The following is an 18,417-nucleotide window of genomic DNA, read 5'->3' as shown; positions in this document are numbered from 1 at the left end:
CACCATTCTTCGCGGCTTCCTTGCGTAATTTCTCCCGGCTTTTCACTGCTTTTCTGCTCTTTTTGCTCCGCGACTCATCCGAACTTTATTTATTACCTAAAAATGCAAAATTAATTAATAAAAATATTTATTCTTGAAAACAATGAAAATACAGAATATGGGATAAAATGTAGAATTAATGCACAAAAGATGAGTTAAAATGCCAACAAAAAGGGATAAATATATACAATATTTGGCACTCATCATACACCAACGTTTGAAATATGATAATCCGTCCTTCACACAAAGACCCAATCACACACAGCCATAATCTGAAACCTTCAGCAAGCAATTCAAGACGCTGTTGTGTTTATCTTCTCAAACAATGTAGAGAAAATAACTTGACGGAAACTATATCGTTGCTGAACGAAATTTCTCAATAGAAATTTCCACCTTTATCTCTACAGGCTCTGTCACTATTGAAATCAATTTCAATAACTGTATCAGATGAGCAAACCACCAAATATTACCATTGTTATAATGTAGCTCTCTCCAACAGAAAGTCTCACACTGATCATTAAGAAATCAAATAGCCAACGGATAATAAAGGTTGACGGAAAAACACGCCGAAATTGTAGCCCTCTCAAATTCATGCATCGTGTTTTCTCCTAAATATTATGCGCTCTATTACATAGTCACACCACCAAACACATTGTAGTATTGTATCTTTATTCTTTAAACTCTTGAAGTGTCCAAGCAATACCTTTTTAATTCCTCACAACGGGTCTTTACCAAAATAGGAACGTATCTACAACACAAATAGACCAACCTGTTTCTTTCAAATGATCTTGCACTTCAACCAGCTCCGATCGATTTCAAATGGTGTACAAACAAAAAACTCTTCGACTGAACGTCATCGAAAAGAATAAAAATATCACAAACTATCTAGCTTCTCCATCAGAAACAGTACGAGAGAAACTCCATAAAACACTATTTTACCCGACACGATGTCATTCTCAACATAGACAAACAAACCCTACAAAATGTGTCTAAAAAACTTCTTCTTATATAAAAATAAGAAACCATAGCTCCACCACAACCAATATCACATCTCATCAACGATCACTGTCCTTAAACTTATTTGTAGCCACATGCTTCAAATACTAAGACTGAGAATCAAACTCTTCACCTCTGGAACATATCAAATCCTGGCCAACAGACAATACTTCCAAAACGAAACCTACTATGAGATTTCCCAAAATCCTTATTGTAACAAACAAATAAGGAAAAACGCGTATGAATCCATCTTCACATTCTTCAACTTCAGGTTAAAGACAAGCAACAACAAATCCAACTGATGACGATTGATAACCAAATTATTGTTTCCCTTGGTATGGAACAACAATGAGACTTTGACATGCCAATATTCCATATTTACTTCCACTAATATACAAACTAATATTTGTATTCCAACTACGATACTCTTGCCTTCTTGTGTCTTCCAAGCAAACACCGATTAATTGAAAACCAAACTATGTAGGTCTTTCTAACAATTCACAAGAATATGGTACGAAGTATAGAGAATAAATAAACTTACTTGAATCCATGCATAGGGTTTATGCTCCAATAAGTATCAATGTCAAATCTCTAATGTAGAGCACCATAAACATCAAGACCACACATCTTGACCATATCGAATGCAGATCACATGATATAATCTCATTCCTTGAGAAGTACGCTTTACTTTGCTTTGTTCCAAAAACTGATGAAATCAACTCCTACACATACTTGATAACATCAAACTCTGCATCTTCGGAAGCTATAACATCAAATCCTTACATACTTGATGAAACCAAATCCTTTGTCTTCAAAAATTTTTGCCGATCCAGAAAACCGAAAAAAACTTCTCTCTTCAAACCTTCTATCCAGCCTAAATCTTTGATACCAATTGTTGGGACAATTGGATCGCTCTGATACCAATTGTTGGGATTCAGAACCATCTACATGCTAATACTGCGGAAACAAAATAGATAACAAGAAACACTTGATCTCTCAGATTGCTCCATGAACCTCACTACGATCTAGGATAAGAAGATGAGAAAGAGAACCACACAGATGCAAGCCATAAACAAAGCAACAAGAAATAAAGTACTCACGGATTTAGCGTGGTTCAACAATATACACAATGTGTGTAATATTGTCTACATCCACCAAACGGCTACGACCTCTTTATTCATTATATAATCACCACTGAGAATTACACAACTGATTGATTAAATCAATCCATCGACTCACCACAACGTGACCGAACACAAGAACTCTCACAAGCACCCTATAAGATCCAATGTAGTGTCTTCACCCATATGAGATAATATTTACCGTATTATCTACCACAACGAGATGATCTTCTGTGCACACCCTGACATAGATTACCCTGGACGCCTTTAGCTCAACACCAATAATCTAATCCAGCACCACCAAGATGATCATCTCCTCAACAATATGTCTTACCAACATCTCCATATGAATACTCCATAACGACATATCTTCCAAAATTGATAAGTATCCCATAAGCACCATAATGGTGTACTCCTTCCACCATTAGGTCTCCCACATAACCACCTCAATAGGTGGGATAAATCCCTCACATATCTATGAGATTTACATTGAGGATTCCACGCCTAAAACACTTAGCCTAGACCTACTTATATAGGAGTCACAAACTTGGTTTCCAGAGAAATCATGGTCAATTTGGAAACCCGTCTTGTATATGGAAGTTGTCCTAAGACAGCTACATTTCCCTAACGGAGCCTTTTCGGAACCTCCTAGAATTTAGCCGTCTTCTTTGACCTAAACTAGGAAACCCACGTTTCCTTACATAGACTGCCTAGATGTCAAAGATTCCATTATATATGGATACATTTTCTTGTTACCATTATTGTACTCGTATAACATCTCTTTAAAATCCTCAGTGTCGCAATAAAAATAATCTGGGTGAAACTCTGATGGGAACTCTGTTGAATAGAGAAGAAAATGAGTGAGGGAGTGATGAACTAGGGTCTGGTTTTGGGATTGGATTAGCATAAGGAGAATGCTGGCGACCCAAGTAGAGATAAGAAGAAGCACCGATCTTTTGTAAAGTCCGTTTCATTACTTTGTGTAATTTTCAATTGAAATTTAATATTTCATTCTGCGATTTTCCTTCAAATCTCAACACTCAACACTTTACCTAGGTGATGTCCAAATATATGCAATATACGAAGGCATGCGACACAAAAGAATGCAATATACCGAAAATAAAACCAAACTTACACTATCAGCCAAGACATTCCAAGGCTAATTGGCGAAGACCAAAAAATTCAAGAAGTCCAAAAAATCTAAAAGAAAATTAAATAGAACCCAATTGCAGTTGTTACTTTCAGACTTACGGGTAGGAATTGCCAATTTCATATCTTTTTCAATTTATATGCTAGCAAATAACAAAAGAAATCAAATAGAACCAGAGAACAGATTTATAACCCAATATGATAATTTATTAGCGACAACAATTAAAGTAACAGATTCCAATTCCAGATCTCGTAGTTTCTTCAATAATTTTATGGGGCATCAATATCAACACAGTGAGGCAGGATGCAAATTGAAGAACTATTGAGAATTCTGGACATTTAGTTGCTTGCTTTACATTTTTTATGTAGAAGAATTTGGGAATGTTTAGAAAATTGATAGGTACAAATTTGATATATTGTGGCTGTTTGATTTGTATAAGATTCAATGGATGATTGTAACTCTGATCTCTGTTGTAATTGGTTTATCTTTGATTTTGATGAATTTTGATTTCCAGTCATTGTAAGGCCTTCCAATTACGAATCAGTGTTCCGATATCGATTGAATATAGGGATTTCCTATATAACATAAAATTTCTTTTTGATAATTTTGATGGGTTATATCTACAGTGATACTCTAATATTGAATCTCAATAATTATATTGATGATTTGTGTTCTTTACGTGAGCAGAGTAAAGATATAAAGAGAGAAAGAAAATTTAAAATAAAATATAAGTGAAAGTTTTCTCTCTCTGACACTACAGCTGACTTGTGTTACAGATATTCCGATTCACAGTTGACACATAAGAATGCGAGCAAGTAGTCATCAAGAATAACGTGGTATCTAGCATTTTCGAAAGCAAAAACACAAAACATAAAACTCAAAAAGATGTACACTTACATGTGCATGACCAGATCTGACTGGATAATTTGTTTTTGCTTCCTAAACCATTTCTTTTGCTGCCTAAACCATTACCAAACTAGAAGAGGAAAAAGCAAAGGGAGTTAACCAGTTGAAAGGCGAGGAAACCCAGCTGACATTGTTCCTTTAGAAGATAATGAAGAGAACTACAACCAAGCTCTTGCAACACGCATATTACATACGTTTCCAATACCAATACATAACCAGTTAAAATTAAGATAATTCATTAACAAGAATAGTCAGCCCATGCTATTACAAGTATTTTAAAACCTCATGGGAAAATATGGGACTCCAACTGATATTGTCAACACATTCCATTTTCTTACATGCAAAAACACACAGGCAAGGTATTGAAAGCGTGAAGCGGAGCGTGAAGCGTTTTATATTTTTAGGAAGCGATGCGTATGTCAAAGCGTGAAGCGTCGCTTCGCGATTGATGTTTGAAGCGGATGATTTCTTATAAATAAATTAGTCGTAACTAGCAATTATAAATTTATTAGGAAGATAATATCTATATAAATTTTATATAAGTCTAATTATTATCAATAACAAAGCGTGTGCACATCAGTTCAACCTTCTCCAGGCGAGTGGGAGGTGGGGTATTTGATTCCCCCTTAAAACATTCATATTTTTCTTTTAAAAGCTTTAAAAATTTGGTGGGTAAGTAGTCGACTAAGTCAAAATGCGCACTTCACATGACCGCACGAAATGCTGAAATTTGAAGCGAAGCGTACGCTCTGAAGCGTGAAGCGTACGCTTCATGAAAGATACGCTTCACATTACCGCTTCGGAGCGAAATGCTAAAATTTGAAGCGAAGCGTACGTTCCGAAGCGTGAAGCGTACGCTTTTAAAAACCATGCACACAGGCACCAAAGAAAGATCATCAAATTCAGCTTTCTTATTAGAAATCCTCGCTATCATAGTTGTCGCTATCATAGCCCCCGTTATAAATGTAATTATATTTTGTATTAAGAGCTGCCGGGCCTAATATGGAGAAGCTCACGACACTGCAATTGAGAGGCAAAAATAAAGAATCTTGTTTTACTAATCATTGTACAATATCCAAGTAGTGAGTAAACTAGGAAGATCTGTTAACAAAAATATGCACAATAGCCAAGTAGTGAGTAAAATATTACGCTCGACATAGTCGCGACAAAGTTTCTTCCTTTCCTCAGGCTCCAAATCATGAATGTCTTGATATTCACCAACGAGATCAACTTTTTTTACAACTCCAACCTCTTCCATAAGCTTGTCGTCATCTTTTTCATGTTCTCTAACCCTAGCCATCCTAGCTGCCATTACATATGGATACATATGTTGGAAAATATACTAAGTAATAATAGAGAATACAAGTTAGTATACTCAATACAAGATATGTTATAAGTAAGACACAACCAAATATGGCAAAGGCAAAAACTTGGACTAGTTCTACTGTGACGTTTTCACAAACATGTTGTGTGCAGTAGACCTGTAAATTGATGTTAGTTCAATTCATCCCTTATGCTTGCCACAAATGCAATGTTGGCGTATTCCATTAAATACCCAACTTCATAAACATTCCAGGGAATATAATAAACACAGTTTCAACATAATTCAAGCATTCAAATCAATAACACAATTGAAAAGAAAAGGACATATAGAATCAGGGAATAAAAAGAGCAAACAGTGGACTGAGGCTAGAGAAATTCTCTATGTCCTTAAAACGATTACGCCCCCAAAATGATGCCATATGGTTGATTGGCGTTCGTCTCCCAGGATACAACAATCTCCTTCTTGATTGATGCAGCACTTCAAACAATCAAGACTCAACAAACTAAATTGTGCAGAATATGTAATCTACTTGACACTTCAACTTAACAAAACAGAAGCAAGATTTTTTTTGATGACTCTGAAATAACAAATCAAATCATATTTTTATAGGAGAAAATGGTGACTGTAGGAAGATACAGGAGTCTGTTGCGAAGAGGCACCACGTCTGGTCCTCAAACAGACACTAACCCTTTCAGAGACACAACAGGAAGTTAGGAACTGTTTGTTGGCTATTTTGATACCAAGTAATAACCCTGCTGCCAACGCTTGGCATAGTTCTCTTATTTCTATTCAACTGATTAGGAATTATTCCTAATAATCTAATTCTTATTATTCTTGTAGTCAATTAATAATTAACATCTGTTTAAAATCCTCAGTATCGCAGTAAAAATAATTACCTGGAACTTTCACTAAGTTATGTTGAACTTTGATGAACTGAGTGGAAGCAGCGAAAGGGAGAGGAAGGAGGAAAAACTAGGTTTTGGTTTGAGGGTCGGACAAGGAGCAAGGCGACACGAGTAGAGAGAAGAAGAACCGCTGTGTTTTATGAAAGTCTGCCTAATTGCGTGCATTTTTCAATCAATAATTCTAGATTGACTTCGTTTTTTCACCAAGATCACAGTGGTGTGAGACAAAAGACTGGGCCCACTTCTGCCCTTCTAATCCTGATGTTAAGCACGCCCCTTTCTATCCGTGCGATCCTGTGTTCGGTGCATTTTGAAGTGTAGTTTTCGATGACTGTAGACTCACTGTTTTTCAATTTAAATTTAAGATGTGATTCTCCGATTTTCCGGAGAAATAAATTATAGGGGGGAAAGGTAGAAAACCGTTCGCACCAACTTACCGGGAAAAGTTAGCAAAACAGCCCACGAAAAGAAGAGTGCACCAAGAGATGGGACAAAAAAGAAAGTAATGACATATTGTAGAGCTGGACAGAGATCGAAAATCAAATTCAGGATAATGTAAATTGGAATGGATATCCAACAAAAAAAATTGGCTACCAAGTGATTGATTCATCATTAGGGTCGAATTCGATTGCGTACAGTCCATCTCCAAGTCCCACCTGATTGTCTTCTTAGCTTAGGACTTGGGAGAAATTAGTTCAGAACTAGAATATAACCCGTGCTACGCACCGGGATCAGTGGAATCAGCTAATTTAATGTGGCGGGGATTCGCCCCGTACCCGTGATCAAATGCATTAAACATTTTTATAAACAATCTTTGATTAGTTTGATCTTTTAAGGGGTAGGGAATTGTAAAACCCTCATGGTATTGACGATCTGAATTTCTTATTATAATCCTAATCTCATGTATTAATGGTATATGTGTGTCGTTGGGTATGGCCAGGCTTCGCCCCCCACCCGTTACCTAAATGCATTGGAACTTGCTTATAGAATTTTTGATTACTCTAATTATTTGGGAAAGTATGGTACCCTTTGATAACTAAACTATCTTTCAATGATCAAACTATGTTATATTTATAATTTAAAAAGATTTGTACAGGGCGACAATATGAATTAAATCTGAAGCTGCCAAAAAAAGTTGTGTTAGAAATGCTTATATCATAATGGAAAATCAATCTTATATACGTCTTCTATCACCCTTAACAATGACAACTAAATGCATCAACTAATATTTTTTTTTGTATTGCTACAAATAAAATTTTGTTCAAAGTGGAACCCAAGCTGGAAAGGACTTACAAAACGTTATTGTTTTATCAATCACTAACCTGTTCACCATTGTTCATACCAAACTATCAAGGCATGAGATTTACCAAAGAGCTAATTAATTTCTTATAAATTGTCTGGGTTTGGTTTAAATCAACATTAAAAACAAAAGGTAACCTTATACATAAGATGTCGCCTATTTCAAAAAAAAATGTTGCATAACAATTAAGGCATAATTACCATCCAATATATTAATATAATGAAATCCATTTAATTCATAGTTGCTACGGTTTAATTTTCTTATCTTATAAAGTTTGACACCAAATGTTTTCGGACAATAATAATATGTTTCATAAGTAGTGGGCTTAAAAATAAACGCTATTTTTTTGTAATTAGTAACGGCCCAAAATAAAAGTTGTCTTCTATTTTTTAAAACTAAACGTTGTCTTCTATTTATTTTTTTCTTCTATTTGTAATCTTTATTTGTAAGTAAAAACAATTTTATGAATAATTAAACTTGATCACATTGAGTTAGTTAATTGAGATTATGCATATGACGATACTACATGACACAAAGGTGAAGGCAAAGTTGAAGACAAATCCTATTATCGAACTTAAAGCCCATATATAAACATTTCTATTTGTGCGTGTAATTCTTCCCATTTTGTGACGATTTTCTAAGGTTGGTTTAATCGGCGTTGCTTATTTGTGCTTGCTTAATTTGATTTTTCTCTGCTTGGTTTAATAATTTCTGATACAATTAACATTTATGTATCACGTTTTCTCTCTTGTAGAGCTCTGTTGTTTCCGAAAGAAAAAACAAACATCAACATACTAACCAACAAAGGTAATATAAAAAAAATACATGAAAGGCAATTACATAAAAGCTTTCACTTTCTTAGATTAACCGCAAACAAAGTTAAATACTTGTTTAAACAAATTTAACTTTTATTCATTCAAGTACACTAAGGTTATTTTTATATACAAATTTTAATATTATGTAATGTTGCTCGGAAGTAATATCGACCAACTTAAACTACATAAGAAAACAAAAAAGAAATAACTTTTGTATATTCAAGTATGCTAAGGTTATTTTCATATATAAATTTTAAAATTATGTAGTGCTGCTCGGAAATATGAAAATAACGACGACCAACTTAAACTACATAGGAAAAGAAATAAATGAAGAGAAACAATTACATGATCGGATGACCCTCTTTGTGGGTTCAACACCTACATTCACTGCATATATGCATAGAAAGATGCACTTAAGAAATGATCCTCCCTTCAGTACCTTATGTACACATGGAAGATGAAGCATATACCTTTGAGCGTCACCACATATGTTGTATCCCTGTGTTTAATTTTTTTTTGCGTTCATAGACTTTCTTATTTTCTTCATTTGGAATATTAAATTACCAAAGAATATTTCTTATACTTTAACGATATGTCAATCCAAAGAAGAGGTCATCGGAGAAAGTAGTCAAGTTCACGACACACATACATTTCCAATAAGAATTCAAATTCAAATGAAAGATACAGAGAAACATACAAAACTAACAACAATGTAAATTGAGCGTAAATAACCGGTTCTTTGATGATCCACATATTTTTTCTTACAAATCTCATAAACTGCAACCTCCTGTCGTCAACTATTCTTTCTGGAAAAAAAATGCATACAAAACCCATGAGATAGAATTTTCAGTAAGATGCCCATGCCAATTGTAGTTTTATATTTGTCCTCATCAAGTGTATTTATATTAGGAAAAACCAAAATTTACATGATCTCCTCCAAGGCTTCGAGTAACTTCAGTGGATCATCCTAATTCCTATCTTCATACATAAAGATAATAAATTAGACATAAACCAACTTGAGCACATACAGGCTGTATTTGTTTCGCATCTTCATCATTTTAAGGAGTCTCATACTTGGAAAGATTGTCATCCTGGAGATCAACTGATCCACTTAATTCATAAAGAGTACCGGAAACATTTATTGAAAGCTTTACCCTCTCCTTGAAAGGTCACGTTCATAATAACAGTTATGTTTTTCAGAATATGATGTAAAATTCCAGAGTGAAGCGACATATATAGTGATTTGGAAATTATGTTAATTAGGATGTGCTACCAACTTTAATGTATTTTATTGTCTGGACTGTACATAATTATGCATACTAAACAAAGAGAAGTATATATGTTATTGAATACAACAGGCAGAGTTCAAAATCCTTTGGAGGAGATGGAATGATAAATCTTAATCATGTGCATAATTCATAAACGCCTACAATAAAAATTTAACCAACCTAATCAAGTACTTCATACTTTAGTATTGATTTGGTATTGACCAATTGCTTGCAAGGAAGTCTTTCTACCTAACATACCTCATAAAAAGTCCAAACATTAAAAGAAATCTAAAAATACCAGGTTAATGCAAGACACCCACGATCTGGTCCTACTCTCACCCTTTTATCAACCAACAAAATCAAAAAAATAAAGTGTTACTTAACCCTGATCAAATTTGAGAACAACATGTATTAACAACAACAAAAAAAACTAAAACCTAACCAAACAAAACAAAGAAAAGAGACGTAGGTAATTACCTATTGTGGTATGGGTTTTCTTTATTGCTAAAAAAACGTACAAACATGAAAATAAAAGAACAATGTAATTAACAAAAAACTCTAAAACCCTAACCATTGCTTATGGTATCGAATTTACTTATATTTCAACAATTATTTCATTTTCTATTCAATATTCTAGGTCTTCCGAACCTTCCTCGAGACACTTATCACCTAACAACTTTACAACGACATCACCAATAATCACAGATATGTCAAATCCAACCGCAACTGGTTTCTGTTTCCCCTCGTGGAATTAAAGAAGATATGAGGCGTCTAAGGTGAATTGGCTATACACCCGACTACCCATCCAAAAATATTTTTAAAATTAAGCAGCATGTTATAAACTCATCAATTTATTTTGTACCAAAATCAAACCACAATCTAGATTGTATATAAATCAAATTTTAAACTGCAATTCATCATGATAGGAACACAGTTTATTATGGTAAGAGAAACTTCAACAAAACTCTTCACACATCGATGCGAGCTTCAAACTTTGTATCAAATAGTGGCGATGTTGGGTGTTGCACCGCTTTATAAGCATAACATAAAACCTCCGGAACCTGCAAACTGGATATGTATAATCATATTCCTGGTTAGCAACGGCTATAAGCATTACCAATGTTATGCTAACTTAACCCCTTCCGAAGCGAGGAAACCACGTGGGACATAAAGGCTACAATACATACCATGACATTAGTAACGTTTATGAGTTGTGAAATTTGTAACACTGAATAACTGTTGCTAATAAATTAATATTCGTTTCCCAATTATGCACAACAATTTCATGTGTGCAGCGGGTGTAAAACGTGTCGTCCCAGCACATCACAACCCACGAAATCACGTGCTTAGCATGCTATGTGTCAAGTTGTGATGTGCCGGAGATTATAACGTGCAGTGTTGTGTTGTGCTAGAAGGCGTGCTGGGATGGGCTGTGCCAGAAAAATAAACGTGCTGTGCCATGTTGTGTTGTGGCAGGCACATTAATTTTATATTTTCTAATATAAATGTTTTCCAAATATTTACGTATTATATGTGTCAACATATAAATAAGTCAACGTAACGGTAGTAAAATGTCAACAATTGTCTAGAATAAAGGTTTTTTTTTGTGAAATATACACAAAATGTGATGTATTGTGCCATGTTTTGTAGTATTTTATACATATTATGGCGTGCTTTCATAACGTGTTGTGTTGTGCCGTGTCGCGTGCTGGGATGCGCTATTGTGCCAATCAATCAAACCCAACACGTCCCATTGAAGTAACGTGTTGTGCCGTGCTGGGCTAAGTCACGTACTGGGCTGGGATGTGCTCAAATTTTGGCGTGTTGTGCTGGGAGGTGCTCGTGCTGGCACAGTACAATTTACACCTCTAAGCAGCACTACCATGCCAAGTACGTCCTCTCAACTTTACACCTCTAAGCAGCACTACCATGCCAAGTACGTCCTCTCAACTTGTATTGAGTAATGCACAATCGAACCAACAAAGGCAAAAAAATTCATTACATTGTTTTAAGTTTCTAATATATATCACTCAGAGTTCTTTCATTCAATACCGAACCCAAGTGACTTTAATTTGATCAATTACTCGTTCTTGCATAGTCATCTCATCGATCTCGCAGATCATCATCATCTATGAAACTCCTTTCCATACAAATATGCTATCTCTAACTCTTACACAACTTGCAAGAATTAAAAACAACGGTCAAACCATAAAAGTACACCAAGACTTCAACATCAAGCTAAAAAGAGGTCTCGGTTACTCGGTATGTACAAAGTTACAATAAGTACAGTAGGATCTGAAAGATTTAGGATGAGATAAGAACAAAAAAAGATAATGACCTTAAAGTATTTACAATTGAGGATGTGATTCCATTATATCATCCATTTTCTTAAGCTCGCAATAAAGCTAATACCTAATCGAGCTGCAGTGGGAATAATAAGAGGTCCACAAAGTGAGGTCCTGGCTAACCTGAAGGATAATAATGGCTACATACGACCTAAGAGCTGTCAAATCCTCACCAATACTCATCCCTAGCTTTGCTAACAATCAACATTGGAAACACTTCAACCGCAAAGTTTAACTTAATTGTCCCCAAAGATGCATGTCTAAACCCGATTAGGCTGCCTACAACAAAATTAATACGTTTATCATTATACGGCATGTTTAATTTAAAACATTAAAACATGAAAGTATCGTAGGTATCATGAGAGAAGGTACACTCAAATATATTTATTAACCACAATGAAGAGAGAGCATTGTAAGTACTTCGGATCACTGAATTTTATCAACATCTCCACATCACGACAAAATAAAACATGCACTTGGAAATATCATAAACCTTTTTGGATGATGCTACCTATTGAGGGTTGTGTTATGTGTAAGCTGTGATGACATTTCGGCTGATTTTGCATGGCCTGCATTTAAAAATGCACACCCAATACTTACTGCCATGTGATTAGCACATACGTGGACAACCAAATGCATCCAAATTGACAACAAATATGAAGAGGGCAAAGCTAACCTAAATAATAAGAAACCCTCCGCTATTTTTATTAGGATGATTCTGCAGTGCGATTTCAAACCAGGTGAAAACCGCTGCACATAAAATTTGTGGTCCCCACCCACCCCAAAGCAAACAGGGATCCCATTATTGGGTTTATGTGTCTGGCGGTTTTTTCTCACGGTTTTTTCCATGGTTTGTTAAGAATTTTTGTTCATTATTATTGGGATTTTTCTTTTACTTTCTCAGCAAAAGCCTAATCATCATTAACACCTATATGCACGTTCAAGAAAGAAAGATGTGGTATACAAAGCTTGTTCATATACTCTATGTATATCTTAACATGGGTTCTCTTGTGACATCTGGTGGTGGAAGTAGCTCTTGGAGAGATGCGTACCACCGAAAATAACAGGGGCCATTTCATAGATCCACAACAAATCCATGGAAACACAGGAGCAGAATTACAGTGAGAACCTAACAACCATCCAACTAATTTGCAATCGATCAACAAACCTGAAAATCATAAACAACCGAATTGGATGTTGTTGTTGGTTTATATCGTACCATTATCATATCTCACTTAACTAAATTGGAACCGATCTGAAATATCAAAGCTGCATATTCCAAGAACTTTATAAGTTGTAGATCATTCTAAGCTGAGTTTGTAGGATAAGATCATAAGGAACCACCTGGTTGAAACTAAACTCAAGCTGCTAAAAGTACTGAACACAATAATGCATAATAACAACATATACGAACATATAGAAAATCAATGAAAAGGGCAAAATTTCAGCTAAAGCGATGTATATATCATCTTTTGTCATTTGTTATAAATGTAAAAACGCGCAATAAAGTGCAACCAACCATCCATTATCCTAATACATAAGGTAAACCATTTTGTTCCCGGAAGCGACAAATTAAAGAATTATCAAGGAACTAAGGCTGGAAAAGCCCGTCCTATCGCTGATTTAGAATTAGACTTTGATACTTCCACCATATCCATGACACCTTGCTCCATATTATGTATCTGAAATAAAATGATACAACATTAGCATCACTATAACTAATTTAAAGAAACTCAAACTAAAGTAAATTAACTAACATGTTAGAAAACCATAGCATCGGGACATTAATATCTCATCCGTTGTAGCACCACAATCGTAGTTTGTCCCATATCATGGTACTATTTATAAGTAAAAGGTGTCGTTTGATTTCCATCGTTGTCTAGTTTTATTAAGCGAAAAGCATAAAGATCTTATTTTTGTGCTATTGCATGATGTCTGGCAAACCTAAGAACAAAAGTATAAACCTAAGATGAAGTTGCATGCATGCATACATATACGGAGACCGTGTTCCAACAAATAAAAGGGGTTTAGTTTAATCCAGCTCCTTTCAAATTAAGCCATGATTACATGTTATAATTTCCAAAATAACCACGCCCCGACTAATTCAAACCAACGAATCTTATGGCCTCCTCGAAAATTGGGATTTTTCCAATATCAAAAGGCATATGTTGGAAAAACCCAACCAAGAAATACTAGGAATTGAATCATAAGAACACGGAGGAGAAACTGAAGAAACTCTCACAAATCAAAATAAAGCAGAGAAAATAAAACATAGAACATTTTAACAAAAAGAAGAAATTATAACATCATTTAACAAATCAAATAAGTGATATTTAATAACAAAGAACAAAAGTAAGATGAAATATATATATTTACCTGTGTTCACAGGCCTGGAGATTTTGAAAGGCCGGGTAATAGAACTGGAAAATCGAAGTGGGTTTCAAGTAACACGTCACAAACTTGGTTTTCTATGTTTTGTTTATCCAATAAGATTCTAGAAAATGAGCAGAGCACCTGAATGAAATTTTCGTGCAAATCGAGCAAGCTACTTCGCCTTTTTAATAAAACATCCGAGCTTCTGTGGGGTTGGTTATAGGCTGTTGACATGCACAGGAAGGAGCGATGTGTTGACTTTCTCCTGTTGTGTTTGTATTCATGACCACCTAGCTGCACAGCCTGTACCTAAAACATTAAAGGCCAAGTCTGTGTGGTCAATAAGAAACACAGTGATTCTAAATAAACCGAGTAACTAAACCACCCCAAAACCACATTTGAAAAAGTTCTCACAGTGATGGTGGGTCCCGATGGGCCCGTCGGAGGACAGCAGGGGTCCACTTATGGTGGAGCACATTGAAAGTTTTGTGAGGAGTGGTTTTCACGTAGTCTAATTCAGCGGCGGTTCGAATAGACTTTTTGTAAGAAAAACGGATCAGTCTCATATGTTGATCCGTGTCGAATAAGAAACATGTCATAGTTTTTTTTAAGCATAATACATATATATTTATTAACAGAAATTGATAAACCATAAATTAAAAGAAAGCAAAGAAAAGTAGCGAATATAATTTTTTCTGATTCAGAATTATCACTTGCAAAATCACCAAAAAGAAAAGGAATTAAATAAAACACAAAAATGGTCAAAAAGACCAAAACAGAAAATTCATGGGTGAAATAGATTCTTAGCTTTAGATATTGTTTATATAGCCAAAAACTAGAAAAATACTGTTCATTTAGGCAAAATTGGTATTTGACCCAGGAAAATAAAAACAAAAAATATCAATCACCTAAAATACCCCTTGACCCTTTAAACTAAGTTTTTTATAGCAAACAAATTTGTCCCACGTACAAATTTAATCTAACATCAATATCCCAAAATCTTTGAGTATTTGAGCGGCACCAACAATACCAAATCTGAAAGAAAAAAAAAATATGTGTGAAAAAGAGAGTACTACTGCTAAATTACTAAATTAAAGGTAGAAAACATGGCAATATGGTGCTGGATTTAAATTCAGTTTGCAAAAAATGTGATCGTATTGCTAAAACTATGATAAAATATGACGAAACCAGGTTTCATCCTAGTTTAAACATGTGTGAAACGAAATCCAACCTAATGCAAAACTGGATGAAAACTAGATTCAGCTAGTTTAAGCATGAGTGAAACCAAATTCAACCTAATCTACAATAAGATGAAAAATAGTTTCATCCTAGTTTAAACATGGGTGAAACCAGTTTCATCTTAGTCCAACCATAGGCTAAGGAAAATTCAATACAATTTATAACATAAAGAAATCATTATCAACCTAGTTTTAAACATATGACAACCACGACAAGAGATAAATAAAAGAGAATATTTTGCTTTATAAACCGCAAATTGATAGTCATTTTGATTGCATAGCTTGGTGCATGTGTGTTAGGCCTACTACTGCAACGTTCTGGAAAAAAAATTTCAATGCATATATATACTAAATGCCAGACAAGGGATCGATTATATGTACATTTAATTACTAGTCAAGCATTCGTCAAAATGAATGTATATTTTTTTTATAGATGACAATGCAAAAGTGCAGCTGGATAACCATATTCAAATCAATCTAAAACAGGATGAAAACTGATTTCATCCTAGTTTAAACATGAGCGAAATCAAATTCGAATCAATCTAAAACAGGATGAAACCAGTTTCATCCCAATCCAAAACAGAATAAAATCAGTTTCATCCTGGTTTAAAAATGGTTAAAACCAAATGCTTCCCAAACTTAAACATGAATGAAATCAGTATCATCCTATATAAACGTGGATTAAACCAAATTACACTCAATCTACAGGATGGAACTAGTTTCATCCCAGTTTAATCATCCGTGCAACCAAATATTCAACTCAATACAAAAACAAAATCAACTAATTAACAATTCAATTAGCAAACCAATGGTTGCACAGGTAGATCAACAACTAGAATTATGTGAAACCAAACCAAATTCAATCGATTTTAAACTATTTTACACAGGTCAATTTATGTCGTTCATAAAAATTAATCAAAAAGAAAACTAGGGTTAAGAAACTTACATGTTCTGTGATTTTCAAGATGTTGATGATTCAAAAACTAATTCAATTCTTCTCCTTATGAAATTAATGATGAAATTAGGGCACGAGATGTTTTTAACGGTGGTGGAATCAGATTGAAATATATTGATGTTGATATTTGTGGTGGTGAAAGTGAAATCTTAGCCATCATACCCATCACGTCGACCACCATCTTCTCTGCCCATCAAATCTCTCAATTCTCGATCTCACGGAAGTAACAACAACCATGACTGAAACCGTGGTGGTGGAGAAACAGAAGATCGAGAGCAGAAGAAGAAAGAATGAAAATGGTGGACATCTGGAGAGGGAGATCGATATATCCAGAGAGGAAGAAGAAAGGTATGGGTAATTGGGTCAGTTTCAATTAAAAAGATTTTTCTGTCTATTTGATCCAGGCTGAATCCTAACTGTCTTACTGGCCCAAAAAACTTGCAATTTTGGCTATATGGCCCATTTTCTGAAAAAAAAAGTTTTCTACATTATCAGATGAGTATGGGGCAAAAAAAAAGCACTAGGGTATCCCATAACCTCTGTCGACTCATTCATGAATTAATAGCAGTCATATATTATTTTCTTATACACACGCATAAGCGTTCATAGTAACATGGCTCAAAGTCATAGGCAACAATTCGAAGTTGAAGTTCAAAATAGCTCAGCAGACGAGCCCTTAATGGTTTCTGCAGATGTTACCTCAGAAGTTCATGGGTGGAAATACTTGGGTACAGGTACAGTTCAGTGTTGGTTGCTTTATGATTTGTTTGGTTCCTGGTTGAAGTCTAGCTAGGTATCGACAAAACGATTTCGGATCAACAGAATGATCTTTATCACATGTATTATGGACACACTATCTTTTCACTGGGTGTTATTTGAAGTCTATGTCTACAGACCAACAAAATGATCTTTATCACATGTATTATGCCATTTGGACACACTAGTTAGTTTTTATTTATTTATACTAATCAAAATTTATTTATTTATATTAATCAAAATAGAAAGTATTCTCATCAGACAAGAAACTAGTCGGAAGTCTACCAACAAGCTGGGCTCCAACTCCAAAAAGAAAAAATCATAGTTTTTTTTTTTTAATTTGTCGATCAAAAAAAAAATAAAAAATCATAGCATTCCATTCATCCTGTGCTGATTCTTATTTGAAACATCATGTTTCTGCCTCTGAATCTCTACGCTCAAAATTTCTTTCTTTCTTGTCATTTCTTGTCTGGCTATGCTGCAAATCAGTCGAGCAACAGACTTCTACCGTGAGCAGCCAGCTTCCTGGCTTTATTTAGAACCAGATAGTGACTTAATGGTATGATACAACATTTTACCTCGATGTTGTCTAAATATATGCCGCCCCATGAGAATCAATACAAAGGTGCATGCAATACAAAAGAAAACTGAAAGACTATTGTGAAAAGTCAAATTTCCATGCATGAGAGGTCCAACCAAGCTCTTTTGCAACATGTTTTTCCTTAAGAGGGTTTAGCCCCTTGAACAATTCCTCTATTTGGTCCAGATTAAAGGACAGCAGGTAGTGATAGATATAGCGCAAGCTCAAATCGAAGTAAGGGACAAGAACCGGAATTAAGAAGTAGTAATTAAACTTAGACGTTGTTTACTAGCTATTATTTGATGAGCAATAACATGCATATTCTTCATATCATACCAAAAGAGCT

This window comes from Papaver somniferum, unplaced genomic scaffold (assembly GCF_003573695.1).
Source record: "Papaver somniferum cultivar HN1 unplaced genomic scaffold, ASM357369v1 unplaced-scaffold_38, whole genome shotgun sequence".
Classification (NCBI taxonomy): domain Eukaryota; kingdom Viridiplantae; phylum Streptophyta; class Magnoliopsida; order Ranunculales; family Papaveraceae; genus Papaver; species Papaver somniferum.
This window is presented reverse-complemented; position numbering follows the sequence as displayed.